Source organism: Myotis myotis, unplaced genomic scaffold, assembly GCF_014108235.1.
Source record: "Myotis myotis isolate mMyoMyo1 unplaced genomic scaffold, mMyoMyo1.p scaffold_m19_p_8, whole genome shotgun sequence".
NCBI classification, from domain to species: domain Eukaryota; kingdom Metazoa; phylum Chordata; class Mammalia; order Chiroptera; family Vespertilionidae; genus Myotis; species Myotis myotis.
In genome coordinates, this window is record NW_023416390.1 from 42,401,229 (window position 1) to 42,414,112 (window position 12,884).

Genomic DNA, 12,884 nt, shown 5'->3' on the forward strand with positions numbered 1-12,884 from the left:
TTTATTGAGACCGCGGAAAGTCACGTGACCCTGCATGTGTCCTTTTAAGAAAGCAACCGAGATGGTAAAGAAAGGAGCGGGGCTGGCTCCTTCCTCCCGCGCCTCTCAGCGCGTCCCGCCGCGTGTCCGCATTCTTCTGGGCGCATCTGTGGAGCTATTAAGTGGGATAATCCCTCTGGCCTTTGATACATTTCTGGACATGATTATTTCATTACTCGCAGTATATCAGTAGGATCATAATAAAAAGGACTTCTGACAACCTGCCAAGAGTTTTGTGGCCTTGTAAACACAAAAGTGCTCTAATAAAATTTTATTAAGTGTTAAAAAGTCATAAAAAGTGAAATAACATAAACTACAAAATTTACTGTCCTCAGCGAATGCTGAAAATATCGTCCCCAGTAAAATTAAATTAGCATGTAATAGACAGAGAAGCAGTGTGGAGTGGATTTAAAAGAGGATCCAGGGGAAATGACACTGTAACCCAACCCGGGTCACGGGGATTTAATTCGGATTTTTCTCCCTAAATGGGAATAAATGTGCTGGTTACAGACAAGAGGTCCGGGGTACTGGAGTCGCACACACCGATTGTCAATACTTGGGCAGGAATGATATATTGCAGGTTGGGATGCACCGGGGAGCGGCGCGAGCGCGGCGGAGCGGCGCGGGGAGGGCGTCCGCTAGGGTGCGCTGCGAGACCGGGAATCCCCGCCGGGGCGCCGCGCTCACGCCTGTCCTCGCCCCCCACCACCCCCCCAATCATATTTACAGTTCTTTTTCTTTTTTTCCCCTCCTCTCCTGCAACGTTTTTTTCCAATCGGAAAATGAAGTGTAAGTCGAGCTTTGCCGCAGGCGGCCCTGGGTCTCCGCTTTCGGAGACTCGGAGTGCCGGGGAGGGATGCGCTGCCCCCGTCGGCGCGAACCCGGAGGATGGAGTGGGGGTCCCCCCGCCCAGCGCCCCGGCCGGGCCGCTCCGCCGAGCGAGGCCCAGGAGCGCGCGAGACCCAAGTCCAGCTCCGCCCGGAGGAGCGCGGGGGCGCTCAGAACGCGGGTCGCCGGCCTCGCCGAGGGTTCAAGTGCAACCCCGCGTCGGAGCCCGCGGCTCTGGGAGCGAGTTCTCCCTGCTCCGCCTCGTGTCGGGAGTTCCCTGGGCCCCGCTGCTCCCGGGACCCCACTCCGTCACCCTCCCGGCCGCGCTGGGCCGCCGGCCTGGGGCGTAAACCGAGGCGCACGGACCGGACGGGCACCCCGATCGCGCCCCTCCTCTTCCCCAGTCCGCACCCACGGCCGGGGCGCCCCACAAGGCCAACGTGGAGGCTCCGCCTGGAAAAGAAGTTGGACTTCCTCCCCACGCTGCTCCGAGTGGAACCTGGAATGGGCAGGAAATTGCTGGAACACGTAGCCGCGCCTTTGCAGCCCGCCTCGCTTTGCTGAAGGGAAGCAGCTCCCACCACAGTCTTGCCTCCCCCTCCCCCCGCAGGTTTGTAAAGAGGGGTGCGAGCTCTGAAAAGTATTTGTCTCCTAGAGAGAAGGATGTCGGTTGCAGCGCCCAGTGAAAGATGGGTGCTTTTTAGCTACGATCATCAACAGGCCACGTCTTGTTTGCAGTTCCAAAATGATGCAAACGCTACCTTCGGGGGAGTCGATATTAACAGTGAATTAATTAGGAGTTAGTGAAATAGGAAGTAAATGGGCAGTGACACATTCTGTGGTTTCATTTCTCCTCGGGGATGTCTAAGGTTTTAAGCTGCATTTAAGAATTAGCTACCTTTTACTAGAAAGGAAGTATTTTTAAGTAGACCTGTTGCTGAAGCCCAGAAGAGGTAAGTTAAAGTTACCACCCAAGATCCTCCGGCTTCCTAGAGGCTCCCACAGGTTACGACGAGGCTAGGATGCCTTGTATTTTTAATTTTCCAGATGGCAAGAGCATTTGGATTTTATGTGCAAGGTAATGTTCAAGGCAAATGGAGCACCCAAGAATACTTTGATAAGCAATGTTCACTTGGCACTTGTAGCCTAAAATAAATATAATTAATTTACAGTGGGAATTATAGCCTCATCATTTAGATTTTTTTGGTAATGTTATCTGGGGGGACAAAGTGTACTTTAACAAGTGTACTTTGGTGTCACTTGCAAAGTACTGAATTTGAAAAAAGCCTGGCCTGGAACATCAAAATCAAAAAATCAAGTCAATTTAAATGTGCTCTGACATTTCCTATCACAGGCTTTGAAAGCTAATAAAAACAGAATTAAAAGGAATGTATCTAAATAATAAAAGTCCTTTTCAACTCAGTGTGCCTGCCTGGGGGAAGGTACAGATTACTTGCCCATGGTAACTCATTTTTGAGCCATTCCCTGCAGATGGCTGTTGGGAGTGTTGTGGGCCAGTGTTGCCTTTGAAAATGAAGGGCAAGCATGTTTATGAGATTACAGAAGCAAAGGTTTGCCTACATGGGTTTTTTCTCAAAAGTTTTTTATTTAAAATTTTATGATGAACATTTCTTCATCGATTTATGAAGTTTAAGAGAAATCTTTATACTTGTATTATTTTGTTCTGTGTTTACATTTCATATTGAAGTTCATCTGTCTTTCAGAAAAAATATTTTCCTAACTATTCAAAATAACACCATGACTAGAATTTTTAACTCTCTTTAGGTAGATATATGATTGCTGTAAGTAATTTAAAAAATTTTACCCAAGATTAGTGCAACCTTATTCAAGGAGTTTAGTGGAGGGAAGAGGATTTCCAAACCTATAAATGCAGTCTATATACTGTTATAATAACAAAGGTTTTTGTAAAGAAACTTGGGAATTAATACATTTTAAATGAATACAAAAACATGTTTTAAAGGGGTTATCCCACACTATTCTCTCTCTTAAACAAAATCAGAAACTATTTTATATTCTGTAGAAATACTAGAAAATTATTACCATAATAAAAGTCTGTCAAGATGGTAGATACTTTTGAATGTGTTATAAAGAAAAAATAATATTCTCAACCCTTTATATGTTTGAGGTACTTGAAAGGCAAGAAGTTTGTAAAAACATTTTACTACTGAATGAAATCTACAAGACCATTAAAATGTGCAAGTAATTTATTCTAAGTGACTGAAAAGTATTTTTTTCAACTGCTTTTCACACTTTGAAATTTTTATGTGTACTTTAATTAGAACCTTTCTTTTAAAAGTTAAATCTCCCAAATATTTTGTTACATTAGCTATATGAGCAAAGCATTATTGGAATTGGTTGTGTTTTACCTTCGGCATAAGCAGTTGAGAAATGTTTTATTTTAATCTTCTTTTATATTTTCATGGGATAAATTTGAACATGTACCTTGTTGGAGTAAAAAAGAATCCAAGTTCATTCTTCTCTCCAAAATTTGGCGTTGATCCTGATTGCATAATTTTTATTGCGATCAATAAACTTCTATTGAAATCAATTTATTTGGACATGCCAGTGTAAGGGAAATTTTAAGACAGTGCAAGTTTTATATGGAAGAATATATATTAAAATGTGAAATAGCTAATAGCCAAAATTAAATCCGGAGGTGTGCTTGCAGCGTTCACTCGTTTGAATGGTAATTTTAGAGGTAGTTTTGCACTAAGGAAGGTTTTCCTTGTGCTCTCTGTAGTTATGAATATCTAAATTATTCTGCCCTGCAACTTAAAAACTCAATAACCAGATACCAAATTTATGTATTTTTAAGGTGACTGAGAATAAGGATATGAGAAGCAGATTGGCTTCATGAAAGAAGCAAGCATTTAAAATTATATTTTAAAATATAAACTTAATTTCACTTTCTGACAGAAATCTTGTGGCCAGCTCATCAGTTTTCCAGTCAGTTTTAAAGCAGTATGTTAAAAACTACCTTTTCCACATTAGAAGTTCATATTTAAGTTTCCTTAACTGCAAAATCACTCTAAAACAGAGTGTTTTATGTTAAGAGCCATTTCATGTGTTGGTCCCATTGATTACATATGAATGTATAAAAATCTTGTTTAAAGACCAGTAAAAGTGAGGAAATTCCAAGTCAAGCTGGCTAATTCCATTCATAATTCATCCCGAGTGCCTGATTTAGGAAACTTGCAAACAGTTTATAGCTATTCATACCAAACAAGTTGCCTTGCTTCGTGAGCGGGCAGCAGAGTTAACTTTGACCTCCTTGCTCAGAGAGGCTTCAGTTGATAAAACTATGGAATGTAGGTTAAGCTTTTTGGTTCCCCAGGAATTTTCCAATCTCTACCTTTTTGGATTTTTGCTTTTTGAAATGTTAACAGGGAAGGACAACTTTTGTGTTCAAAGATGGGTTTGACTTTCACCCACCCATTTCCTTCCCCTTACCCATGTTACAGTAATTCTTTTGAATGCTAAAGAGGCCCTACAGCGAGAAAATGGCACACACCATATCTCTGCCCCCTTCAGCCCTCCCCTACCCCCAGCCCTCCTTTTATTCTGAGATAATTGGGCAAGAATTTAGTACTTGTACTCACATGGTTCAAACTGCTACAGCTATGGCCCAAAGCGCGTTCGAGGATTGGCGAGAAATCCATCTGGGCTTTGCATTCTGAGCCGGGAAGCACTATTGGGGAGCCCTGTGCCTTGACACTGGGAAGCTCCCTTTGGAACCTAAAGCAGTCCATCTGTTCACTTCCCAAGGCTGCACTGTAGGTGGACGCCTGCCCTCAGTTTTGATTTCAGGAGGACATTAAACTATTTCCATGGAGTTTTTTAAGCGCTCTGAGTAACTGTAATTTTAAGCCAGGCTACTTTTTAAGGGTGAAAACTGGCCTCAGAGAGAGGCATGGCAACTGCACTATGATGTCAACTCAGTGACTTTTTAAAGTAAGATCTTGAAAACGTGGGTTTCTGGTGGAAAAGGCTGCCTCCACTTTGAGTAGGAATCTTTAGGATCAGTTAATATCCACCAAACACGCTTCATTAAACTGGAACAAACATGACGTTCAATTACTGGCTCCCTGTTTTCCTGAATGTAGGTCGTTTTGTGTCCATACAATTTAAGGTTTGAAGGGATTTCCTGCCTTTGAAGTGCAGCAGTTTGCCACCTGTTTGGATGGCCTCGCTGAAGTTGGGGCTCCGCTTCTACTTTGAAAGACTGTGACTCCATGTTTCCTGGCTCGAGTTTCCGAGCTCACTGGAGGCAGTGCTACCTGCAGCTGGGAGGCTTTCCTTACAAGTCGGTGCCTGCAGACCCCGTATTCCCGGCTCCGTTCCTCTAGGTCAGAGCCTGCAAGAAGAGCCCGGAGCCATGCACTCACCTGGGTGAAGCCATAGGAGGTAAGCCGTCATAATGAGGAGTCATATATCAAAACTCATAGCTTCTGAGAACCGGAGGAAGTAGTGCTCAGGCAGGAGAGCCTCGTGCTAGCGCAAAACATAAGGACTTGTATGCATATAAGCATAACCAATGGACACAAGACACTGGGAGGGGCAGGAGGAGGGCATGTGCTGGGTGTTAGGGGAGGCTGGGGGGGGGGGGTGGTCCATGGGGGGAAAGGGAGACATATGTACTACTATTTGTAATACTTTAAACAATATTAAACAAAAACATAACAGCCGGTGTCAAATGTGCCAGAGTGGGTGAGGCCCATGGAGGTGATGGCCCACATTCCAATGTGCTTTAAAAAATGTGTGTTATTCTTACTTAAGAGTGCAGACTGTTTCATCACTTTTTATGATGTGGATCCTACAGGTAAACATTTCTAGTGAAATTTTGCCTCTTTAATAAGAAAATGTCATTCACAAATGAACAATATGTTAGGAGACAACTGTGAAATATTTCTAGGAACTGTAAGTGTATTTATTTTTGCCAAATAACCCAACATGTGCCAAACCTCTTTGTCAACACTAACCCACCCTACAACTTAAAGCTATTTGTGTTTTAGCCTTTAACACATCCACCAACTGATTACTGCCAAGACTCATTCTCTTTCAAAGAGGTTCACTAATTGAAAGCCTGGGCATAAAGAAGGCATCTTCACAGCAGCCCTCCCCAAGAGCATTTTCACCTTAGTATTAAGGAAACATTTAGAAGCTTATGAGTTGGGGGAGGAGGGTCCTTTCAGAGAACTGGACTCGTGTGTTTATGAAATTAAAACATTCTGAGAAGTGAGGGGGAGGAAATGAAAAAAGATTTCAACTCAGTTCTGGTTTAAGGTCATGATCAAATAAGATCATGAATAAATAGAAAATAAAGTAGAGAGAAATTGAGGATGCCAAAGGAAGGGCATGGGGCTAAATTCTGTACGTATGTGATTCTTTCATAATGAATTAGAATGCAATTACAATGACATGGCATTTTCTTTCTGTGGATATTAGACACTTTGCTCCATAATTTCTCTGGAAGAAATTGTAGCCATTGTGACAGAGTCTGCCCTCCGGGGCTGCTTCCTAGATAGTAGCATGGAGATCATCAAGAAAAACATATCACCTTCCAAGCTTCCATCCAAACGGCACACCTCTTGTGCTGTTCACAAAGCAAGTGGTGCTGTGTCCAGCCAAGGAGAGAGAACTCAGGTTCATGCATTTAGTTTAGGTTTCTGGTGATCTCCTTCATCCCTGCTCTTGGCAACTATAAGCCAAGTCTGTGAAAGTATCAGCATGGATTCCATGGTTACCAAATGAAAATTCTATCTCGAGTCAGATATTCCTGCACCTTTCACATGGGGGAAATGGTCCAGTTTTTCCTTGATTGTATCACAGATGACATGAGAACAAGGCAGTTGGAAATAGTACTGAACAGCCGAGTCTCTCCGCAAACTCAGAGCACTCAAAACGCTTTGAACTTACGCAGCTGCTCTTTCTTTTTTTTAATTGTCTTCAGTGAAACTCCAAAATCCCCATGTCTACCTTTAAAGCATCAGGAATATTTTAATTGGGTAATAAGCATCCATATTTTCCTTATGATAAATTAAAAAGAATTAAGAATGAAATTTTATGATGATTATAAACTGTACTACTGACCCAAGAGACAAGAACAATTATGAAAAATATGTCCCACATATTTGGCATAAATATGAATTTAGACTTTTAAACCATTCATCTTAAATGCTCAAGCAACTTATTAAAGTTTATAAAATAACATTCATATAATGATAGCAGGGAAACTTATAATCATGATCAATATATCATCAATATTGCAGCAGGCTCCATGTCGAATAGTGAAGCTGACTTGGTCTTTGCCTGTTGGGTTTGTGATAAAAATAGATACACCATAGCCCTGGCTGGGTGGCTCAGTTGGCTGGAGTGTCATCTCGGGTTCAATTCCTGGTCAGGGCACTTATGAGGGGCACCTGATCAATGTCTCTCTCAGAAAAAAAAAATCAGTAAAAAACCCAAGTATATCCTCGTGAGAGGATTAAAAAAAAAAAGATACAATATAAAAAAGACAAAAGATGGTAACAGATTTGGGGTATCTGAGCATCTGAGATCCCCTCCCCCTTTTTTTTTTTAACACATATTACATCTTGCTTCTTCTCCCTCCTTTTCCCTTTTCTTCCTCTTGTGTTTTTTCCTTCCTTTCTCCTCCAATTAAAGTCATAAAAAGTTTTTTCCTTTCTCCTCAAATTAAAGTTTAAAAAAAGAAAAGTGATTTTTAAAAATGTGAAACACTGGACTTTGATTACTAAATATTGGAGTAGATCTGATGAAAATGAAACTTTAGTAACTAGCAACTATTTGAGGACAAGTTAGGTAACAGGAATATGGAATTCTTACATGAGGTAACCCACCACCCCTTAGCCCAGCTTCGGCCAGGTCCCAGATAGGGTCCTTTGAGAAGAAGAGCGCGTCTAGCTTTGAGTCAATGCTGCCTGCTAGCCCTCACAGTCAGTTAACTCTCATGGTAAACTTTTTGAATGCATTGAAGATAACTAAAGAAATTGCCAAAATTTCCATGATGTGGGCAAGCATGGGCATGCTAAATAGAGGGGCTGCTTGCATTTTTTTTATTTAAGCCCAGCCCTGTGGAGTCCTAGCAGTTGCCATTCAAACACTTACTGTATGTTAGCAGAAGTAAGCCCTTTAGAGTTTACAGTACTTAACTGGCAGTAGTTTGTTTCACGTAAGTACTGGTACTTTTTAGCATGGCTTAACCTCTGTTATGATTATAGAGAATACCCAAAAATTTAACCTCTGCCCATGGGCCTGGGGTTTTGTTCCCACTTCACTGTGTGACCTCTGGCAAGTTACTTAACTGGTCTGAGCCTTGGTTTCCTCATGTATAACATTTATGAAGCTAAGGCAGTAATGCCTCTTTGTAGAGTTAGGGTAAATATTAAATGGCCTAATATTCATAAAGCATCTGCCAGTAAATTATTACTGGAGTTTAAAGGCGGAAACAGATTAAATCTTTGATCTCACAGTTGTTCATTACCTAAAACTTTAAAGATCTTTCAAAAAGAGAGAGGGCATCCAAATGCATGTTGTAATATGAGCATCTCATTTACACTCAGAACTCAAACTTGAGCTTTCAGTGTTAGCCAACCTTCCTTCCTCCCATAGCAACCCGACAGAAAATATTTTTGTATAGTACAAAAGGACTTCATTCTTTTTACTCCAAATGATAACCTTTATTAGACAAGTCAGGCTAAAAACTGACCCAAAGGCCTTGAAGTACACAATTTCCTCAGAGATGGAAGAAAAACAAATAAGGGAAGAGGATTTGCTAATTGATTTTAGGGGCCTATGGTAGCATAAGAATGGCAAAGCATATGGAATTTTTTTTTTTTTTTTTAAATATTTTATTGATTTTTCACAGAGAGGAAGGGAGAGAGATAGAGAGCTAGAAACATCAATTAGAGAGAAACATCGATCAGCTGCCTCCCGCACACCCCCTACTGGGGATGTGCCTGCAACCCAGGTACATGCCCTTGACCGGAATCGAACCTGGGACCTTTCAGTCTGCAGGCCGACGCTCTATCCACTGAGCCAAACCGGTTTCGGCTGGAATTTTTCTAATAAAAAATTCTTCTGGGAAATTGCTTTAATATGCCAAGATTCATTCCATGATTAGTTTTATAAGCTCTTGAATATAAGAGCCGAGAATAGAAATGCTGACATACCTGTAACTGGAGCTGTGTGACTGGCATCCTGTCATGTTGTAACTGATAAAACAATCTTGGGCTAATTGCTGCATAGGAAAGGCAACAGAGAAGCTGTGATCACTCTTATGTATGACCATGTTGTAACAGTCTGACAAACTGCTTGATTGAGATCAGCAATGGTAAGCCCATTCATGGTTGTTTCTCCCAATAAGACCTCAGTAAAATATCACCAAATCTTCACAAAAGATAGTTTATTGCACTATACTGAGATTTTTTAACTGAAGTCAAGAGACACCACGCTATTTTGTGTTGATCCATTCACTGGTCCTTGAGAATTGATGAAAAGGCACTGGAAGAAAACATGAATGAAGCAATCATTTATTAATCTGTTCATATTATTCTCAGTAACAACAACAGAAAGAAATACACTGTACTCTAAAAATAGGGCTATTTCTGCATATTTTACTTCATTACTTTAAGTAGCAATACTGACTATACTAAGGTTTGGAGTTGTTTATACCATTGGCCAAATGTCATTGAATTTTAGTTTTCAGGATCTGCTGGCTATTCTTGTGGCAATTGCCTAATTTGGGGCTATATTTTATATTTGCCTTTAAATTTGGGATATTCTGCCTTTATTCTTTACAAATGATCGCCATCTTACAGGGCTTTCCATTTTTTTCTTTTTTCTTTTCTTTTTTTTTAGTTTATTCAAATAAATTATAGCCAGATAGTAACTCTAAAGCATAGTTATTCCCCCCTGGTTTTCTCTGTCGACCTACATATGCCTAGATGCTCTCATTTATAAAGTAAGGCTCTTTAAAGAGTCATTCTAAGATTGCAAAATATCAGTGTAGTATATTCAATCATCTGGGCCTAAATCAATTGGTACATTTTGGAAGAGCCTAGTATATTCTGCTCCTTTCTCTAGGTAGGTGGGGAGAGGGTGGGTAGGATGCAGAGTCCTTGTTTGCAAAAAGAGGACATTCTGCTTGGGGGAATAAGATGTTAGTTTACTCAGGAAAGTAGACCATTAAGAGCTAAACTGTGTGCTGTGTACGTTGGTGCTTTAGAAGATCAAAGGAAGGATGGAGCAGGGAGGACAGAAAGAACTTCTGAGGAAGGTTCTCCAGAAGAGGTGGGCCGACTGTGTGTGGAAGGTGGGCGGCTGTGGATGGATGAGAGCATTTCCAGTAAAGGGAACATAGTGGGTGGAAATGCGAGGCAGGAAGGGTCTCGGTATGTTCCTAGAACTGCGAGGATCCCGAGAAATGGTTTCATTTGCATTCTCTGTGATGACTAGTTCTGCTTGTTCAGAGTCAGCCCGTTCTCACAGGGACAGATTTGACAGTCTCCCCACATTGAGGTCTACTTCATTTTAGCTTTTCATCTTGCTTCTCTCAAATCTGCTTAAAATGCTGTTCAGGATCATGACGGTTTCCCCTGTTTGTCCCCCTCCCCCAACTCCCACCCCTTGCTAAATCTCCTGTAGATTACTCGCAAGGTTGTCAGGGTACCCCACCACCACTATCTGCTTCATTGCACCTCTGGGTCCTTTTCACTTCTCACAACCCAGCTCCAGCTGCCTGGAACTCACTACATTCTCCCTTGTCTCCGGCCCTTCACATAAGCTCAGAATCCAGTTGAAACATCATTTCCGCAGGGAGACCAGGTTAGGCTCCTCTGCCATTCGCTCTCACAGCTCCCTGCAATAAGCATATTTTGCTTTAATTGCCTACTTTATATTTGTCTTTCCCAGGAGACTAGAAACTTTTGCAGTGAGAAACCATTGGCTTAATCATGAGTGGCCAGCACAAAGCCTGGCTTCATTCATTCATTCCATTCATTTCCTATTAAACACCATGTGCCAGGCCCTAATGCAACAGAGAGCAAAACAAGCAAAAGTTCTCTGACCTTACATTCTGCTTGGAGAGACAAGCTCTAAAACAAGCTGAAAATAAAATATATGGTATGTATATATTTATAGCCTAACAATAAATGCTTAGGAGGGAAAAAAAAGCCTGGAAGGAAGACAGAAAGTGTTTGGTATGGGGTTGGCGGGATGTGTGTGCATGTGCAGGGGGAGGGGCCATGCAGATCCCGGGGAAGAGCAGGTGCACTGAAGAAATAGCAGGTGCACAGGCCCAGACTGGTGTGTCCCGGGAGCATGCTGAGGTCAGTGGGATAGAGTGCAGGCAGCAAGGCAGAGAGGGGGGACCTGAGGTCAAAGCATGAGGAAGGCAGTGAGGGACAAACATCAATCATGCACATCAATAAGCGGGTGTAGGGCTGTCGCTGATTATTATTTAATATGTGCACTTTGGTGAAAGACTGGGAGACCCAAAGAGACGAGACTGTGTCCTTTTTTCTTTAAAACTATTTTAAATGACAATGTTGATGACTTAAAACAATGCTAGTGAATTAACATGGAACAAAGCTCAGTTATCATAAGCTGTTGAATAAAAAGATACCAACACAATCAAGCACATCCCACCCCCAGGGGGTCTTGTGCAAAATGCTAAAGGGCCATGTGCGAAGCAATGAGCACATGACCCCAGTTCATGCCTTCGCAGGAGAATCTTGGGTGGAGGTGAAAGACATGAACGCAGGCAACCTCAGTTACCGAAGAATTTTGTTTTAAACCCACCATCATAGAGAAAGGTAGGGCAGGGCATGATCTAACAATAACCACAGGAACGTTGTTGTGGTTTTGTTGTTTTGATTCAGTTCTTCAGAGACCTTATTCTTTGCCTGCTGCTGGTATAATTAACAATTCAAGTATTTCACCAGGTAACAGCACCATAATTAATGAAATACACAGTTATTCCATGCACACAGAAAGAGTTTCAGACATGCCAGGAAGAGGATGCAAACGGAAGGAATCCCTTTTTTGAAATACCTCCCCATAGCTGCAGACTCCAAAGTTCATACAGAGGGGCCACACAGACCCCTCTGTTCAGGACATCTGCACAGCCTAACGGCTCAGACGGTCACTCGGCACCACTGACAGGCTCCCTGACCCTGTGCTTCGTCAGCACACAGCACACACCAGCTTTCCTTCTCTCAACACTGGCTGCCAGCTGTCCAGACCCCGTGAGCGGAAAAGGTACACAAGAAATAAGGACTAGATATACACCCTGTATTTTTCAAAACAGGCAAACTCTGGTCATGTGAACAGCTTTCCAAGCCTAGGGATTCATGTTAGCTCCACATAACAAAGAAAAACCATCTCCATATTTGTCCAGCATCAAGACCAGGTGGCTGCCGTAGCACGTGATATGGCATAGAGAGTACACATTCACTAGGGAAATAAATAGATATGCACAAAGCTGTGGATGCACAGGAACTTCATTATACGAAATTTCATCATAGGTGAAAAGACAGAATATCTGTGAGGGAGAGAGCGATGCCTCTGTTCTGACCTGAGGCTCAAAGCACACTCTGTGAGGCATGGCTGCTTCTCAGCATAATGTTATGTCCTGGGCATGTGATTGAAGGTTGGGGCTGCCCTTGCTTTTCTCTGATCTCCACCTTTTGTCATTGTTTGTGGAGGCACTTGAGCTTCAGTTTGGTCTGAAATCCTATGGCACTTAGAGCTACATGATCAAAGTCCATTGGAGACATTTGGGCCAGTGCCAGCAAAGTTCAGGTTGTGCTTCAAACGGGGCCCCTGGTGCCTCTCAGCCATGGGTAAGGGCTGGCTGGGTTTGATCTTGAACTATGCCCATTTGGGGAGTCTTAGGTGCCTTGTTGATAAGCCCTGCTTGGCGGAGCTCCGCTTTAATTAACGTGGCCCTGGGGTTGGTTCGATTTCCCATGTTTCAG

At 42.4% G+C, this 12,884-nt stretch overlaps 1 long non-coding RNA gene across 3 annotated transcripts in view; it reads left to right on the top strand.

Annotated features, from left to right (window-relative positions):
• The first annotated feature begins 790 nt into the window (after positions 1 to 790).
• LOC118662196 overlaps positions 791 to 12,884 on the top strand; it is a 99,224-nt gene continuing 87,130 nt past the window's right edge. For all 3 annotated transcript variants that reach the window (XR_004969618.1, XR_004969619.1, XR_004969617.1), the window contains exons 1-2: positions 791 to 1,477; positions 5,018 to 5,292. This is a non-coding gene — a long non-coding RNA (uncharacterized LOC118662196). The remainder of the gene's footprint in view (positions 1,478 to 5,017; positions 5,293 to 12,884) is intronic.